This window comes from Ornithodoros turicata, chromosome 3 (genome assembly GCF_037126465.1).
Source record: "Ornithodoros turicata isolate Travis chromosome 3, ASM3712646v1, whole genome shotgun sequence".
In the NCBI taxonomy this organism is placed as follows: domain Eukaryota; kingdom Metazoa; phylum Arthropoda; class Arachnida; order Ixodida; family Argasidae; genus Ornithodoros; species Ornithodoros turicata.
This window is the reverse complement of record NC_088203.1, coordinates 33,044,467-33,054,573: the sequence shown is the minus strand read 5'-3', so window position 1 is coordinate 33,054,573 and position 10,107 is coordinate 33,044,467.

The following is a 10,107-nucleotide window of genomic DNA, read 5'->3' as shown; positions in this document are numbered from 1 at the left end:
AATTACTTTTCTCAATAATTCTTTAACGTAATCAATTAATTTTGTGAGCAAGTAATTTTCCAAGTAATCTGATTACAATTTTCGGTAATCAATTACTGAGTAATCGGTTACTTTTTTAACCTTCTGTCAACAATGGCAAGCTTTTTCAGCAAGCCAATCTGTTCTTCTGTTCCACCACGGGTTCGACTGAAGCAATGACGCAACGGTCACTGTGACGGCCGTCTCTAGTCCACACGTGTTTCATGCACGCCATAGTAATATGATAATCCCTTAAAAACTGCGACCTACTGGAGCAACAGTAAAATAGGTGACTGTATTGATAAATTGTGCGGGCTGAACATAACAATAGTAACAAAATGAAGAGGATGTTTCGATGTTGTTTTAAATGTGTATATAAATCTGTAATAAACGCGTGTATGTGTTTTGTATGTTGCTCTCAAATGTATTTGTGAATTTCACTTAGCATGTATGTCGGTGTCTCATTAGAATTTGCAACAAGAGCTGCATGTTTGCACACTGCAGGCTTGTTGGCTTTGCTATGACCCACAATTTAAACGTAACGGGAAAAGTAACGAGTTACATTTTTAATCGGTAACGTATTAAATTTTTGATGAAGTAATTTGTAACGGTAAAGAATTACTTTTCGCGCAGTAGTAACAGTAATTGTAATCAATTACTTTTTTCGAGTAACGTGTACAACTATGTGCGCACAGCATCCTACGCCAGCACCCGGGCATGTGACATGCATGTGATGTATACATGTGACATCTTGCAGGTTGCACGGACCTGTGCCAACTTTCTCTCCAGGACGTACAGCTTCTTTTGTGTGTCCCACAGCTTCTGCTTTATTCGGTCAAGTTGTGGAGACATGTGAATCAGTTTGGCATGACTTGTTGCAAGCTTCACTGCAGGCTAGAAATGACAAATTCATGAACGTTGAAAGATGAAATATGAAAGTCACTGAAAAGGTTAGCCAGCTGTAGGGATCGAACCCACATCTTCTGGATTGCCGGTCCAGGGCTCTACCAATTGAGCTAAGCTAACACGCCTCTCCAGCGACTTTCGGGTGCGTCATCATCTCTCTTCTTCATGAATGTGTCTTGTTATGGCCTCTTGTTGGCTGCATTGCAGTCAAGTGTTACAACAGAGAAGTTTCAACGGGTTTCTATGAATAGCAACACATCCTCTGTTTCACCTGAAGTGCGTAGCTGTTGGTCTTGAACGCCGAGTTCTCCTGTTTCAACGTCGATGAGAGGCGCCGAGCTTGTACCGCCACTACTTGCCTGTTTCTTTTCGAGGACGGTTTCGCTGCTTGCGGCCTCCCCGATGCACGACTTTTAGGCTTTGGGGTGCTCAAGTACTGCGAACAACGGTCTAAAATTTGTGGCACGGCCCCAGGACGCAGCTTTTGCCTATCGCGAGGCAATGCGACCTCTTCTTTGCGTGATTCATGACGTCGCCTGGTCCACATGGTTTCAGAAAGGTGATTACGTAAGAAGTAAGGAAGCCAGCAAGTACTTTGCGTGAAGTAGATTTTATGAGTAGTTCCTTTATGGTGAGCAATTTGAGCAGCCTGAACCGCTTTCTCGTTTCCACTGGTAGCGCAGTGCCCTGGGATCCACTGGATGATGATGTTGTGACCCTTTGTTTCGGCAGAGTTGTATGCGGCGATAACACTGTAGACGACCGACGCAAGTGAAGATGCCGTCGAACCTTGCATTGCTTTGAGGCCAGATTTTGAATCAGAGAAAATAACCCATGAAGTCGGGCTTTCTTTTCCTTTACCGGGGACCTTCCGGTATGCCTTCCGGTATTACTTTGCCCTGTTCGCGACTCCCGTCAGTGGTGCGTCACCCGAGCTTTGCTCGACTTCCTCCAGACCACAGACCTCATGAACCAATTATGATTTGGCCATCAGCCTTTCATGTCATACATATTTCACTCCGCCCTCGTTATCTAATATTTCTTTTCGTTTCATCTTTGTACATATTATGTTATATTATAACTGTTTGACGAGGAATAATCTTATCAGTCATGCCCAGTACGGCTTCAGAAAGGGGTCATCCACCATCACTCGGTTAGTAGAGTTTATTCATTATCTCTCTGTGTCTGTTGACAATAACAAACAAATTGATGTAATATTCCTTGACCTTGAAAAGGCATTCGACAGGGTGTCACATGTTAAGCTCGTTCTGAAACTTCGTGCAGTTTTCAAAAATCCCCAGCTTCTGGCCTGCCTAGAGTCTTACTTAACGAATAGACGCCAGTTCGTCTACGCCGAAAAGAGAAGATCCTCCATGTTACCAGTCACCTCGGGCGTACCGCAAGGGTCAGTCTTGGGCCCGCTGTTGTTCCTCGTTTACATCAATGATATAACGAGAGACATCCGCGTTAATGTCAAACTCTTCGCTGATGATTGCATCCTGTACACGGAGGTTAACAGTACAAGCGATCAAGCAGAGCTCCAAAATGGGATCGACTGCGGTCTGTGTGATGTAGTTGAAGACGTGGATCATATACTCCAAGACTGCCCGAGGTATACAGTGCACACCGTTGTACCCTTGTGTCGTCCCTGTCCCGCCTGGATAATCGGCCATACTCCACCGAAAAGGTTCTTGGGTGCTGGCCAGCAAATCAGCTCATACCTGCCCTTGTGCAATTTCTCGTCTCGACGGACCTCACTGACAGACTGTGACGCTCTTTGTTTTTGTGCATTGAGATTTCGCTTTTGGTGCCAAGCTAGGTGGTGACGTTCTCATTTATTCAGTTTCCATTCCGTTGCAAAGCGTAGAGTTTTGTGTAATTTCCCTTTCTTTCCCCTTTCTTTCCCTTTCTTAATAACGCGTCCTGGAGTAGCCAGTCCCGAGTGAATCGAGACTAACATCTCAATTTTTTTCTTTTAAAAATCAATCAATCGATGGGATCGACTCTGTCGTTGCTTGGTGTACTAAGTGGCAGATGTCTTTGAATGAGTCAAAAAGTGTGAAGATGAGCATCACTCGCAAAAAGAAATCGATATCTGACTACCCTTACAAGATAAAGGATGAAGTACTGGCATCCGTCAAAGAGTACAAATACCTAGGCATTATCGTACAAGATGATCTTCGCTGGGGCCGTCATCTACACACCGTAATAGGTACACTCTTAAAAATGAACGTCACCGCATAGCACGCTCTTAGCCAACCATAATCTCGAATGATATCATTATCTGCCCTGATTTGATGGAAACGGGAGGCGTACGCCTTTTTTGTGACACTTATGCTGGTCATAATTGTCACAGAAAAGGCGTACGCATCCCGTTTTCGACAAATCAGGTCAGATAACGATATCAATCGAGATCATGGTTGGCTAAGAGCGTCACTCTTAAAAATGAACTTCACCGCATAGCACGCTCCTAGCCAACCATCATCTTGAACGATATCTTTATCTGCCCCGATTTGATGAAAACGGGAGGTGTACGCCATTTTTGTGACACTTATGCTGTTCATAATTGTCACAGAAAAGGCGTACGCCTCCCGTTTTCAACAAATCAGGGCAGATAACGCTATCATTCGAGATTATGGTTGGCTAGGAGCGTGCTATGCGGTGAAGTTCATTTTTAAGAGTGTGCTATGCGGTGAAGTTCATTTTTAAGAGTGTAGGGCTAACCAGAGGCTGTTTTATCTGAGAAGAACCTTGAAAGACTCCAATCGGTACCTTTCGGCAACTTGCTTATGTAACACTTGTCCGCCCTGTCTCAGATTATGCATCGGTAGTATGGTTCCCCGTAACTAACAGCGCAATACAGGGCATAGAAAAAGTTCAGCGAAGAGCTGTTCGTTTTATATTTAACCAGTTTTCTCGTAGGTCTTCTCCGATTGAACTCTTAGCTGTGGCAGGTCTTCCCTCCCTCGAAGTGAGAACCAAAATTCAGCGCTTAAAGTTACTTTGGAGTATCTGCTGTGACCAAACCTGTGCCCAGGCCAATGAATATGTACGTTTTTCTCAGCGGGGTAGTTCACGTCTGAAACACGCAAAGCACATCGAGCAATATAGGTTCCGCACTAACTGTCTGAAGAACTCGTTTTTTTTTTTTCCCTTTGACCATAGATGTTTGGAACCACTTACCCGCGGATGTTGTTGCATGTGACACCCTGCCATCTTTCGTTGAGGCTGTCACTATTCTGCTTTTTCATTTTCATGTACACAGCAACTCATAAAACAAAGTATTTTTTAGCAACTGCTTTTATATAATGTAGAGTGTTCCTTCCACTCAGATGTATTGTATGTATGTATGTTGTACGCATATGTATTTCTTCTATCTTCTTTTTGTTGATGTTCTAACGATTTGTATTTGGGGAATGCCTCTCCTTCTACGGCACTATTCCAGAAGTATCACAAATAAATAAAATACAATAAATATATTTATAGGAATAGCAAGCCGACCTTTGGTCAGTCTGACCTTTCCGAAATAAACGTATATCCCCGCATAGACTGCGTCCGCCAGGAAACGGGACTCGCCGAAAGACTATCACCCAAGGTTTGGCTACTCACAGGACATTTCACCAGTTTTAGCAGTGACGGACGGCTTAATACAACTTAACTTTTGATTGCCATAATTGCAACATCTTATATCCTTACCTCATGTCATCCCGGCTACAGCGGTGACGTTGGCCACGTGAGTCAGGCCAAGAACAGCAGGCCCGAATCGTCACCAGCACTAGCTGGAGTTGGAGTTGGACGGACTAAAAATAATACGGAGAGGTTGAACTTGTCACCTGACAAGTTCTGCTACTCCGAGAAAACAAAACAAAAAACAAAACAAAAAAGAGAGATGACTAGGCTAGGCTGTACGGCGCACTGTTCACGGGCACATGACCGTCAGAGGATCGCGCCACACGGGAACCAGGGCGTCACGTACAGATGAATTAGTACTGAGCATCAAGAGAACAACTTGAGATGAAGCCTACGAGAGCCTTGAATGCGGCGTCTCTCCGGTTGGCGTCCCACGTCCCCAAGACCTTCTCTATGGAGAAAGCTCTGTTGTCCAGACGAGTGAGTGCGGCCCGCAATGTCTTGCGTTGGGACTGATATCTTCCGCACTCTATAAAAATATGTTCGGTATTTTCTTCCATCCCACACACTGGGCAATCCGGGGAATCCGCCTTGCCCACCATATTCAGGAAATGCCGCCCATACGGGACGTTCAGGCGTGCACGATGTAGAAATGTTGCGATACTTCTCGCAGTCGAGGGAGCAATGCTGAATTTTAGTTCCGGGTCTATTCTTCTGAGAAGAGATGACCCACCATCACCTTGTAGCCATTTGCGTTTGCGCATGTCGTCTGTCATGGACCTTAGTAGAAGTTTGATGTCCGACCCTGTATACATCACGACGTATTTGGTGGAAGCCAGGTGTGCAATTCCAGTTAGCTCGTCTGCAGTTTCGTTACCGCGGATGCCAAAGTGCCCCGGAATCCATTGGAAGATAACGTCATGTCTCAGGTCCGTACATCTCTTGTATTCCGTTAGGATCTCCTTCACCGTTGAAGCTGTTCAACTGTTCCCCAAGAAAGCCAACATGGCCTCCAGTCCAGCTTTTGAGTCGCTGTAGACAATCCAGTGCGCAGGTCGCGCGTGCGTGGCTATGTATCTCACGGCAAGGTGTATAGCTACCAGTTCCGCTGTCGTGGAAGAGGTCCTATGGGATAACCGCACTATGCCCTCCTTAGAGTTCTGCGGTACCACGTATGCCGCTGCAGATCCGGATTTCGTCGTGGAGCCATCTGTGAACATTGCAATTATTGCTGCAGTTATTTACTGCTTGCACTGTACATATCATCAGATTAATGTAATAAATTTTCTTTATAATAATACCAATTCTTGGCTGGTTGTTCCCCAACATGGACAGGCAGTATTGTTTCAGGGCCGAAGGCGGCAGATTTGACTTTTGATGATGGACAGCTGGCACCGTGGTGTAGATGCGAGGACAGCCAAGCGACCATGGAGGATGTAGGATCGTACACGGAGAAGGCCTCTTAGGCAGAGTCTTGCGGTATGGGGAAACGACCTCGGAGGAAGAAGAGTTTCTACGGTGCACTTCCTGTACCAGAGGATGTCTGTCGTGTAGCGTGCGCAGTCGGATGTAGTGCCGCAGAGTCTCTTGCGTCCTCAATACATCCACCGGTGGTTCTCTGGCCTCCCCTGTAGACAGTGTGTTGGAAGAAGCAACGGGTACACCTATGCAGACTTTGAGACTTCTTGCCAGGACGCTCTGGAGCGTCTTCTCCGAGGTCTCGCTAATGCCATGCAGGACCGGTAGATGATATGCCATCACCTGCCGAATAAGTGCTTTATGAGCAGTGAGGAGGGACGAGGTCGACATTCCCCAGCTGGGACCTGCGAAATGACGCAGGATGTTGGTTAGCGCGACGACTCTGTCCTTCAAGCACTTAACGTGAGCAGCCCATGATAGCTGACGGTCGATGACAACTCCTAGGAAACGGTGATGTGGCACTCTCTGAATCGGCTGATCGGTGAGTTTCAGTTGGAAGTTCGTCATCTCCTTCCTAGTGAAAGGCAGGTACACAGTTTTCTCGGGGGATATGTCCATGCCCCTTTCAGTCAAGAATGTGTGTGTGCAATCAAGGGCTGCCTGAAGCCGCCGCTGCAAGGCTGGCAACTGAACTCCCGATGACCATAGGCATATATCATCGGCGTACATACCGATATGCACACCCTTAGGGAGTTGCTGAGGAAGAAGTGACATAACTACATTGAATAGTAGGGGACTAAGTACTCTCCCTTGTGGTACACCGCTGGAGACGTCGTTATTGTCACTGCCTCCGTCTTCTGTGTGCATGTGTACGGAACGGCCTCGCAGGAAGTCCGCAATCCAGCGAAGGAGCCGACCGTGGATTCCACGGATGTACAGGCCATGAAGTACATGGTGATGACTAACCGTGTCATATGCTCTGCGAATGTCTAAAAAGGCCGCCACCGTGATTCGACCTTCGGCTCGCTCATGCTCCACGAAGGTGACCAGATCCAATATGCCGTCCATGGTGCATCTGCCCTTCCTGAAACCGGACATACAGTCCAGAAATAATTTGTTTGTTTCTAGGATCCACTCGATTCGGTCTAGGATAATTCTCTCCATCACCTTGCAGGCACAGCTGGACAGGCTTATTGGTCGAAAGGCTGCTATATCACGAGGCGACTTTCCTGGCTTAAGGACTAGACCAGGACCTGGCTTAAGGACTGGACCAAGACCTGGCTTAAGGACCAGCTTCGAAACTTTCCAAGCGGGGGGAAGCGCACCGTCATGCCAAATCTTATTGAAGATCTTCAGCAAAGCTTCCTGCGCCGCGACGCCGAGACATTGGATGTGTTTGTAGGTGACCCCGTCGGGACCTGGCGACGATTTGCTTCGCCTTGACTTTGACGCGGCAGTAAATTCCGCAACGCTGAAGTCGACGTCGTGGGAGGCTACGAGTGCATCTTTTGTCAGGTCTGTGGCCTTGCAAGCCTCCTCTGCAGGACGTTGATATGCCTGTGTCTGCGATGATTCAGATGATCTGATAACCAGCCTGCAAAAGTCCTTTGCAAGTGTTCTCTCGTCTGTCACAGCTAAGGCTCTGAAAGGCTGCAGTTGTGTGCTTTGCGACCCAAGTGACCGGATCAGCTGCCACACACGAGTCGTCGGCGTAGGCGGAGTAAGCACTGAGCAGAAATGTCGCCACTGCTGCCGGGACAGTTTTTGTAGGTGACGTCGGATCACCCGCTGCAGTCGGCATGACTCGCGATAGTCGTCTTGGTTGCCTGTCCGACCGAATCTCCTTTCCGCTCTGCGGCGAACCGCGCGCAACCTCTCGAACTCCATGTCAACTCGAGTGTAAGTGACACGTATAGTGACCATCTTGGACATCACGTGAGCTGCGCCGCGCAACGCCTCAGTGAAATCTTCGATGGTGTTTGCATGAGCTGTAGCATTTGTGGACTGAAATTGATAGCGTTTCCAATCAGTTAGTCGTATCTGTCGCGGTTTTCTCCGGCTGCTTGAGGAACGGAGCGTGACCATCACGGGGATATGATCACTCCCCATTGTGTCCGTGTATGTGCACTACTCAAGTTGTCGCGCGAGCACGTTGGAACAGAAGGTAACGTCAATGGCACTGTTGTATAAACTGACCGCGAAGGAATGTGTGTGACCCGTCATTAAGGGTGACGAGGTGCAGTGCGTCCATGACATCTTCAATCATTCGGCCTCGAGCGTCAGTGGGCTTGCTGCCCCATAGAACGTTATGAGCATTGAGGTCTCCACAGACAATGATGGGCGGGGGAACACCATTAAAAAGGCCCCTTATGATGTTCTCGGTGATCCGCACGTTCGGGGCTATGTAAAGACTGCACACAGTAACCCGACTGTCCTCCAGGCGAACAACAACAACAACAACATAGATGAATGGATGATGATGATGTGGGATGTTTCCCTGCGTTGAGTGCAGGACCCTACCCCATTCCAAAAAGGTTCACATGAAAGGATGACGAGGGAAGGAAATCCCTACAGTTCGTGAAGGAGGCCGGTGGCCCTCAGAAAGGAAAGAAGAGCGCCAAGTGCACGGCACTGGTGTCCAGGGTTACTCCATGGGCCGAGAACTTTGCAGATGTTGAATGGCCTCTGATCCAGCATTTCAAGTTGAGATTTAAAGGCCCGTCGCTCGCGTACGTACTGGCTGCAGTCTTCGAGAATGTGTCGGATTGTTGCCGGTAAACCACAAGTTGCACACAGCGCCGTGGTGCTGTGGCCCAGCCTATACCGGAGTGCAGGGGTGAATGCGACGCTAAGTCGTAAACGACGCACTAGAGACGTAAAGAGGCGAGGGAAACCGCTTGGCATGTCAAATGAAAGCGTTGGGTCAACAGCATACAGAAGCGACCACCGGGTGATGTCATGACACCATTCCTGATGGGCCCAGGGCGACGTCAAAGCGGACAAGAGGGAGCGCCTATCTCCATTCGAAAGTATGATTGAGACTGCTGAGCGGCGATGGTGAGCTGCAGCAGCTGCCCGATCCGCTACCTCATTGCCTCTTATTCCAATGTGGCTAGGGACCCATTGGAGGGTGATCCGGTGGCCGCTGTCCTCTAAAACCTTGAGTGTCGTCAGGATGTTCACTACCACCGGAGCCAAGGAGCCACGGATGCCCATGTTGTCTATGCACTGCAGCGCTGCCCGCGAATCTGTGTAAACCACCCAGAGGCGGGGGTGGTGATCCAAAATAGACCTTAGGAATAGCAGTATGGCATACAACTCCGCAGAGGTGGCCGAGGTGCGGTGCGATAGGCGGAACCCACGTGAAATTGACTCCTCTGGGATTACAAATGCCGCAGATGAGCCGCCCGTAGTGGAGGAACCGTCCGTATATACAGCGGTTTGGTTTCCGTATGCAGCGTCCATCCACTCCAGAGTAGCCTGCTTGAGGACTGGAGCAGGGGTTTGGCTCTTCCGCCCCTTGATCCCCGGGATGTGAGACAAGATGGATGGTTTCGGCAGTGTCCATGGCGCTACTGAAGAAGCGGATGGGGCAACAGTGAAGGCAGGTATATGGTCCGTTAGTTCTTGCGCACACTGCGCGATTTTGCTGCGGTTTCGCTTACGAAGCTTCTGTACCAGTGGGTGACGGCGATGGTGAGCGCGCAATCGCAAGTAGTGGCGGAAAGTTTCTCTCTTGCGGAGGACGCCAATTGGGAGTTCCCTGGCCTCGGCTACCACCATCCTCGTCTCAGCGCAACGCGGAACGCCAAGACAGGTCCGCAAGCTGCGCGCCAAGACGCAACGGAGCTTGTGTTCGGACGTCCGTGATAGTCCGTGCAACACAGGAAGGCTGTAGACTACTGAGCCACGAACAAGCGCTTTGTGGAGTGCAAGAAGGTCCCGCTCAGTACATCCCCAGCGCAAGCCGGCAAAGTGACGTATCACATTTCCCCAACGTTGCGCCTTTGAAGAGAGATAGTCAATGTGTCTTGCCCACGACAGGTTGCGGTCCAACACAACACCGAGGAACCTGTGGTGCCTGACCTGCCTTAACGGGGACCCCCCGATGTGTACTTGGAACCGGCGCATCTC